Source organism: Chamaea fasciata, unplaced genomic scaffold, assembly GCF_029207755.1.
Source record: "Chamaea fasciata isolate MVZ Bird 193981 ecotype frontalis unplaced genomic scaffold, bChaFas1.0.hap1 SCAF_5, whole genome shotgun sequence".
Taxonomy (NCBI): domain Eukaryota; kingdom Metazoa; phylum Chordata; class Aves; order Passeriformes; family Sylviidae; genus Chamaea; species Chamaea fasciata.
The window spans coordinates 41,741,759-41,750,463 of NW_027094090.1; positions in this window are offsets into that span (position 1 = coordinate 41,741,759).

Genomic DNA, 8,705 nt, shown 5'->3' on the forward strand with positions numbered 1-8,705 from the left:
AGAAACTGAAAGACAAGAAATGAAAATACAGTTTTCAAATCTCACCAAGTTTATTAGGAATTACTATGGTAATGAGTTTAGATCAATGGGAAAGTTATTCTATTATCTACAAAACAATTAAAATGCAGATGATATTCAGTCATCTGTATTTTAGAATCTGGTAGTTAATAGTCAGTGTTACCAATGTTCAAATAAACCCACATCCTCATATCACAACCTCAACAGTAGTTCAGAATTCATACCTGGGAGGAAATAAGAAGTGCAAAGGAGAAGATAGAAGGAAGGCAAATCACAGCTTGAAGTGTGTTATCTCTTAAGATGCCTTATTTGAATGAGTATAGCCAGCTGAAAATCTGCTGTGAATCTCCAATGAATCAGTAATGTTTTCATCAAAAGTAAATCAGATTACCTTAATTCCAAAAGCATTATTGAGCAACTATAAAAAGGGGAGAGTGCTACAGTAAGTGGAATATGAGAAGATATTTCTTATTGTCCCGGCAGCTGTCCTACACATTGCAGAAGAAAATGCTTTTAAAAGGATACTTGGGGAGTAGAGGGAAGGGAAGGGAAGGGAAGGGAAGGGAAGGGAAGGGAAGGGAAGGGAAGGGAAGGGAAGGGAAGGGAAGGGAAGGGAAGGGAAGGGAAGGGAAGGGAAGGGAAGGGAAGGGAAGGGAAGGGAAGGGAAGGGAAGGGAAGGGAAGGGAAGGGAAGGGAAGGGAAGGGAAGGGAAGGGAAGGGAAGGGAAGGGAAGGGAAGGGAAGGATATTGGTTCAGGAGCCAACAGATCTAGCTAGCTACAGGTGAGTAAAGAACACAGTATCTTTAGCAAACTATTAATCTCTTAACCTGGGACAATGTTATAACATATAGTTTCCTACTCATTAGCATCACTATAATTCTGCTGCTAAAATGAAACAAGAAATTTTTATCCTGTGCTGAAATGAGAAATTACAGTCTTACTTAAAATTATGGCTTTACAACTTCCCTATGTTGGAATGAAAACAGCATAAGGATGCAGTATTAAGATAAATGATTCAGCCTGTCCTTTGCCATTAAATCCTTAGTGATGTTACCTGTTAAATACAAAATTTGAGTAGACAGATAGATTGCTTCTGTGATTCCTACACGTACTAAAGCACCCCATGGTCTTCAGAACAAAATGAAAACTGAGTAGATAGCATAAAACTCCCTTTACAAATAGCCAAGAAAATTGCTGAAATGATAAATTCTTTTATTTCTGGAGACATAAATGATGGTCAATGGTATATTTGCTTACACTGTGGGGACTTTAACACAGCTATAAAAAGAGAGCTGCTAAATTATAGATGATGATGATGATGATAATGATAATAATAACAATAATAATAATGCTACAACAAAAAGAACATGTAAAACAGCTAAAAGAAAAAAAAAATCAGAGCATAATTTGGAAAAGAAGACCTCATGTCCAAATCATATGTGTCCTCGGGCTTCCAGCAATGAAAATAATCTCATCACTAAGCAGGGTAGGGAGTAAAGTTTCTTACGATGTCAGCTAGTAATAGCCTCATGTCTAGCCATTTATCATGAGGCTGTGCATGTGCACACTAGAAAAAAACAGGAAAAATGCTCCAAAAAATCCAAATCTGCAGAAGTCATATCCTAGTCACTGAAAAATAATTAATATATAATTTCATTTAAATGTTTGACATTTGTATATTACATTTCTTCCACTATGTGACAATAATATTCTCCTCAGATGATAACAATTCTAGCTCCTGGCTCACGTCTCATAAAGAAGTGACCTTTCACTGAAGAGTTTCTGCTTGTGAGAGAGGAGTAGGAACAACACAAACCAAACTGATCAAATAGTAAATAGGCAAAAAATATACTGCCCTCCCCCCCTTTGTTTTTTTTTGTTGAGGGCTGAAAGATCAAGCCTTGGTTTATGAAAATTGCCACAGGTTTACTGAAATTGAAATCACCTTTTTCTGCCCTCTCAGAAATTTTTCTTTAGTTTAAGTTTCCTACCCCAGAGTCATTTTTCATATCAAGAGACAAAGAAAAGGAAGGTAATCCATAAATGCTTCTTCTTAATTTCTCTCCAGTTACAGATCAAAAGCTGTTGCTGATTCTTATTTGATGTGTATAAGCTACTGAAAATAGTGACTCAGAATCATGCCTGGAAATTATACTTAAATAAGTTTTCAAATGGCTTCAATTTTCATATGTTACATATCCATAATATATTGCCCCCATATTTCTTTGTGCTAAGGGAAGTATCTTATGATTGACAAATAATGGAATTGTAGAACAGTACTGGAAGGGAGTTCACACCAATGTTATTTCTAATCTATTAAGTAATAAGGGAGGTTTTTCTTTTTCTAGTACTCCCCATGGATGATAGGCAAGCCTGTCCCTGTGCCACATTCTTCCAGTACTTACTCTTTAATACCTTGAAACCTAGCAAAAGGCTTTTGCATGGCACACATCTCCTTTCGTTATCTGCCAGAAATGAATGCTGGCAGCTGCTCTGAAGCCCATTCATTGAACCTGCACCATTCCTATAGCAAAGCTCTGCTAGATGTGAGGAGCCCTGTGCCAAGTCAGCTGCTATTTGTACTAGGCAGTTACTGCTCCTGTGCCCAGTGGGAACTTCAAGAGCTGCCGAAGGATTTAAGGAAGGAAAGCAGGGGATGGAAAAGGGCTATTTTTACATAGACTAATCTCTTTTAGCAAAGGCAGTTTCTGAAGTGTAAAGAGGGGGACATTTTCCAGAGAGATCAAGTATAATTATTAAGGGAATTTATATAAGTGTTCCTGAAAATGTAAAATTCAATTTGCCTGGTGAAATCTATGAATCTGTGTAAGTACAGGAAAAAAAAAATAAAGAGGTAAAAATACATATTATTTTATACATATATTTTTCTTTAAACTTAGCAGCCAATATCAGCTTTGATTGTTTTTCACGGCAATAGAGAAGTTTTCATGTCTGCAAGATGGGCTGGAATATTTAAAGCTTTACCTGAATGGTTTAAAGAAGTAATTTAACACAAAATCCAATTCTCCTGAACTTCAAAACTGGTACATATCATAATTTTAGGTACTATTCCTCTTGAATCTGTGAATAAATAAATGCTTGCTAACACACATATGTAAAAGACTTACAATTACAATTTAATAAGATATTAAAACCTATAATTGGAGTTTTAAAAACTTTACTTTTACCTTCCATTTTTATTTAAATATAGCTTTTAATACTTGTCTTCATTACCTCTTTTTCCCCTCTCTAATTTTATTTTTGATATTATTAAGTTTTACACAGCCACTCTAAGGTTTTATATTGCAATAGAAGTGCATCTTTCCTCCTCAACAGTCAGTATCTGTCAGAAAACATTGAATCTTTTCAATCATCTATGCTACTCATTTAGTAAGAATAATTTCTAGTATTTTTATTGCATACTGCATTCAAATAGTAAAGAAGGTTTTCATATATGTGTTCAGATCAAACCACAGTTTTTCTTTCTCAATTTCAGCAGAAATGCAAACAAGATAATCTATCTATCTATCTATCTATCTATCTATCTATCTATCTAATCATTCATTAGTTACTTATTAGCTAGTAGCTAATAAGCTCTTTATTATTTACTGGGGCAGGAGAAATGACTGCTTCCTGAAGACTGACAAAGTTATTTTAATGTTAATCTTCTGTAAATCTCAGAAGTACCTTCCTGGGAAGTGGGATGTCTGTAAAAATCAGAAACCACAACAAACTCAGTCTGAACCTCTAAACATTTCCAAAGGAAAAACCTTTCATAAACTTAATAATTTTTTTTTTCAAAGTCAATACTTAGAGCCAAGTGAACATCTTTAGTGTTCTGCAGTGCCATGCACCTACACATGTATAAGCAACTCACACCATGATATCTTGTGCTGGGAAAAGGTCTACATGGCCAGAAAAAACACATAAAAACAGGTTGGTCCCACAAGTGATTTTTAATTCTCACTCACCTCAGGAATGTATTGCTTTTCCCTAATTTTAAAATATTTTAAAATAGAACTGTATAAAAAGTAAAAATAAAACAATACTACACAATTGCAATTTGCACTTATTAAACAACCAATGAGATAGGACAATTTTTTCATGCATACTGTAAAAAGGGAAAAAACCCCAACATGAACATAATTTGCAGTAATGGAAGGCTACATTCTAATGGATAAATATGGCATCTAACTATTTTGATTTTTTGTTTGTTTGTTTCCTAAACATCTGTACACACTGAAAGAATGGCAGAGGGAAGGAAGAGGGAAAGAAGATTTAAATAACATTTAACATAGAATGACAGAAAAACATTCAGGGTTTACTTAATTCCACTTACACTGGGATCACTACAACAACTAATAATGCTCCACTAAAGCTAGGAGTAGAACAGAAACAAAACCAAGAACTGATAAGTCTTGAATTCATGGTAAGCAAAGTGTAAAAATAAACCTTTGGGTGATAGCTTACCCCCATAAAAAAATAAAAGCAAATTTATATCAAGCATAGAAGAAGTATATGCTCTGCATATAATTATGAATTTTTAAAATATATGATGGTAGAGTGGACTAGCTGCATATTCTTCCCTTAAACAGTTGCATACCATAGTATGATAGTATCTATTTAGATATGATAGTAATTTATTTTAAAAACAATTCAATATGAAAGAAGATATTACAGGACAATTCAGATACTTCTCAGTACTTATGATATTATATCCAAAGAGAAACTAATTTAGTTTTACTGAATTTCTGAAGTGGTTTTTCACACTTTCACACTTTACAGTGTAACTGTAAAGGTATTGTAATATTTTCCATTTGCTTATTAAAGAAAATCTCTCAGTCACATCAGTTGAAATACTAAACATATTTACATTGACAAAATGTCACTGAAAATTCTTTTACTGAATGATAGCACATAAAGTTTAGCTTCCTTTGTCTATAAATAACTTTCCTGTTTTTTTTTATAATCCTTATAAAAATGAAAATAGTTTTGTCAGAATAAAGACAGATAAATTAAATTTAAAAGTACTATTGACAGAATAGGAGAATCTTCATGTGTGTTAGAATTTTGGAGCTATTGATATGGCTAAATTGTACCATTATAAAAATAATTTAATTTGCTGCTTTACTTAGTGATATATTTGTGGCATAACTATGATACATAGTTTAAATAGACCAAAAGCTTTTCAGTAGTAGTGCATAAAGACTTTTCAACTGAACTAGAAATTGAAAATGTTCTTTCAATTTATTGACTTTAGTAGATTGAAAGAAATCTATAGCCATGTGAGGACATACTAAGAATAAAGTACAACTCTTATAAAAGATAATGAATTCCTTTTTAATATTTTATCAAACTCTAGAAAATGTGTTGAAAGCTTACAGGTGGTGATTTTGGTTGAAAGAGAGCCAAAAAAAGTTTGTAATAGTTTTAAAGCAATCTTGGTTTTCAGAAACTCATAAGAGAAAGTGTTTCTTATAATCTTTTGCCCTATTAGACTAAAATTCTTTCACATATAAACACTAGGTGCTCGAGAAAATGACAAATGTGCATGATTTTTACATTATCACTTCAGAAGGAAAGTGAAGCAGCTAGGTAAGAAATGTTTTCTTTGTATTCTCTCAATTCCTTTCTGTTAAACTCTTGAAGTATGAATATATTCAAAACTAAGTAATTTTTTTGTTGCCTGAATCAGCTGGACATTTAATGCATCGCTTGACAGGAGAATATTGTGAAAAATATAAATTTTTACCGGGCACTGATGGGCCACTTTTGAACAGTTGATTAGGCTTCAAATAAAAGTTCTTGGCATTTTTCTATTTGTAAACAGTTAATTTTGTTTTTAAAGACTTCTCCCCACTGTGCTGTCCACAGATAGTAGCCCAAAGATTTAGCTCAAAGGTAACTATGATTGGATCTCTCGTACAGGACACCCTCATTAGGACATTTGCACCAAAACCTTCCCTTAATAATTTTCTTCCAAGTCAATACTTAGAGCAAATAGTATTGAACAGCTATAGCGTTCTGCAGTGCCAGATATCTACACACGGTTTAGTGACTGACACCTGACATGCATCTTTCCACCATGTTTCCCTTCTCACTGCCTTGACTATTCCTTACTCCAGAAAAACTCTGGAAAGCTGGTCTTTGCTTATTAGTTAGATCCCTGTGGAATACCAGACACTTAGAACAGTACTGCCATTCTGTCAGGAAATTTTCCCTCTCAAGTACTTCATATAAGAGAGATGATGAACGGGCAGCTCTGTCTCCAGCAAGGAGACCTGCTGAAGGATACCGTTTTGCAAAATCCCACTTCACTGAGAAGACTGGCTCACTGGGAGGCTTTGCCCCAGGCACATCCCACACTGCCAGCTTGCTCTGTGAGACTGGCTCTGTGTTACATGGTGAGTTGTTGATTCCTGTCCTCACACTGCAAAACTGCTCTTCTAGCACAGCAAAGGTGGCAGGGCTCTGAGGGCAAAGCAGAGTACCGACTGGGCAGAATAGGAAGGAAGGAGAAATGCGGGGAAGATAAGGAGCTGGCACACACCACACACACTGAATGGCCTGTGGAAGTCACACAACATGTGTCCACAGAAGGCAGGCAGTCACTTAGACTTTTCAGTCTCAACAGGAACAGGTTGGGCTTCTCCTTTTACATCCAGTTTGGGCTTCTCACTACAACAAAGACATTGAGGTGGAATAGCGGGTCCATCAAAGGACAATGATGCCGGCAAAGGGTCTGTAGCACAAGTCTGAGGAGGAGGTGCTGATGGAGTTGAGGTTGTTTAGCCTTGGAGGAAAGAGTGATTTCTAAAGTTTGGGAACATGTCTGGTCCCAGTAGTCAGTAATTTTCTCAATTTATATAGAGAACGGGCAAGTAAGCCACACACAGTGCAACCCACTGCCACATTATCTTTCTTGTCCAGATGTGGGGAGACAGTAGACCATGGTATGCTTATATTTCTGGCCTACAAATATTCTTTGTATATTCTTCCATATAGGTCTTCCCATACTTTCCATATAGGTACTTCCCATATAGGTCTCAGAGGCACAGAGTGATGGTATCCCTGTGTGTCAACATCAAGCTGGATCCTGTGACTAGGACTGGATACCACAATGCAGACCTGTGTTATGAAGACTTCTCAGTAAAATATTCTTTTGGAGTACTTTCAAATTTAATTTCAGACAAGCTTGGAAAATCCATTAATCCTGATATACATGATTTGCACATAGTTTATATTGTAGTGATTAATATTAGGCCAGATATCAAAGTGCTAATTTATACCAATTTCTTAAGCAGATGACACAATAATAAATTACCATTGCAGATATTTCACTTAATGAGACTTACGTAAAATCTTGCAGTTCCCTGTGAACACCATAATGACCTAACAGCTTTCTACTGATTCCTAATTCCTATATATATTTTTACATATTTAGAAAGTCAAAATGCTAAATGCATACTGATTAGAGATAGATTTCACTACCATTGTGAGATAGCTTTACAATTGCATTATCAAATTCAATAAATAATGAAATAAATGCTATGATTGATGAAAGTTATAAGTCGAAAGTTATAAGTCAAAAGTTATCTCATTGTTAAGTAAAGATCACTGAAATATGTATAAATATATATTGCATAAGTCCTATTATGTGCATTACAGAGCTTCATGTTAGGACTCCACAGTGGACTATTATCCATTTTAGTTGAATATTTAAAGTCAAGAGATAAATAATTGATGGGAAAAGATGTCAATATAATCAATTTTTTGGTAATACTAATAGTAAAAAATTGAAGGCTTCTTGATCAGTTTCTCTAAGGAAAAGGAGGAGATGTAATTTTTATATATAACCTGAAAATCTCCCATGTGTTTACATTAAAGAAACTCTTAAACCTGAGTATTTTTATTAGATAGGCATTTTTTTTAATAAAAAAAAACAGCGAACTATGAGAGCTGATATTTGTCTTGGGAAAACTAAGTTCAACAGTTATTGCCTACAGATAATCTGTGTCAGCCAGGTCAAGGCACTTTACTCTGCTTCCCAGTTTCAGGGTAACCAAGGTTTTAAAGGAATCCTCTGGGTTGTTGACCTAATAATGCTTTACAACCATACAGCAGGCATGATATCCAAAAGAATCCACAAACAGCTTCACATTCTCTGTGGGTCAAAAAGCACTCCTCCTATCTTAGAAACCTTAGATTTACAGGGCAGAAGTTCACAGAATGGGAATATAAACTTCCTTAAGAGGAGGTGGGGGAGATCAAAGGCACTGATCAGCATGATACAAGTCTGGATAGATTTATTAAAAGAAAATTCTCAGATACTACCAGCTGCTCCTCAAATTACAGATGAAACAGACGTAAACAAATAAAGCTGTCAGATATAACTGTAAGGAAAAAAATCCTTCTTCACTTATTACCACCTTCAAAACTTGAGCTTTTTGTCTTTGTTAAATTCTTTTGTTGAAAAGTTGTGTTGATCAGGGGTCAGAGCACTGCAAGCAATCAGAAGCCCTAAGCTTCACAGGGGAAATATTTGTGGAATTTGACAGGTTGTGGCAGTTAGAGGGTATGAAGGCTCTTTTTGTAACCTTCAGGCCTTCAAGACCATTTTGGAGCATAATATTGCCCTCAAAAGTAGTTAGGTGCCAACATTTTGAAAAGAAACCCTTAAGACCCC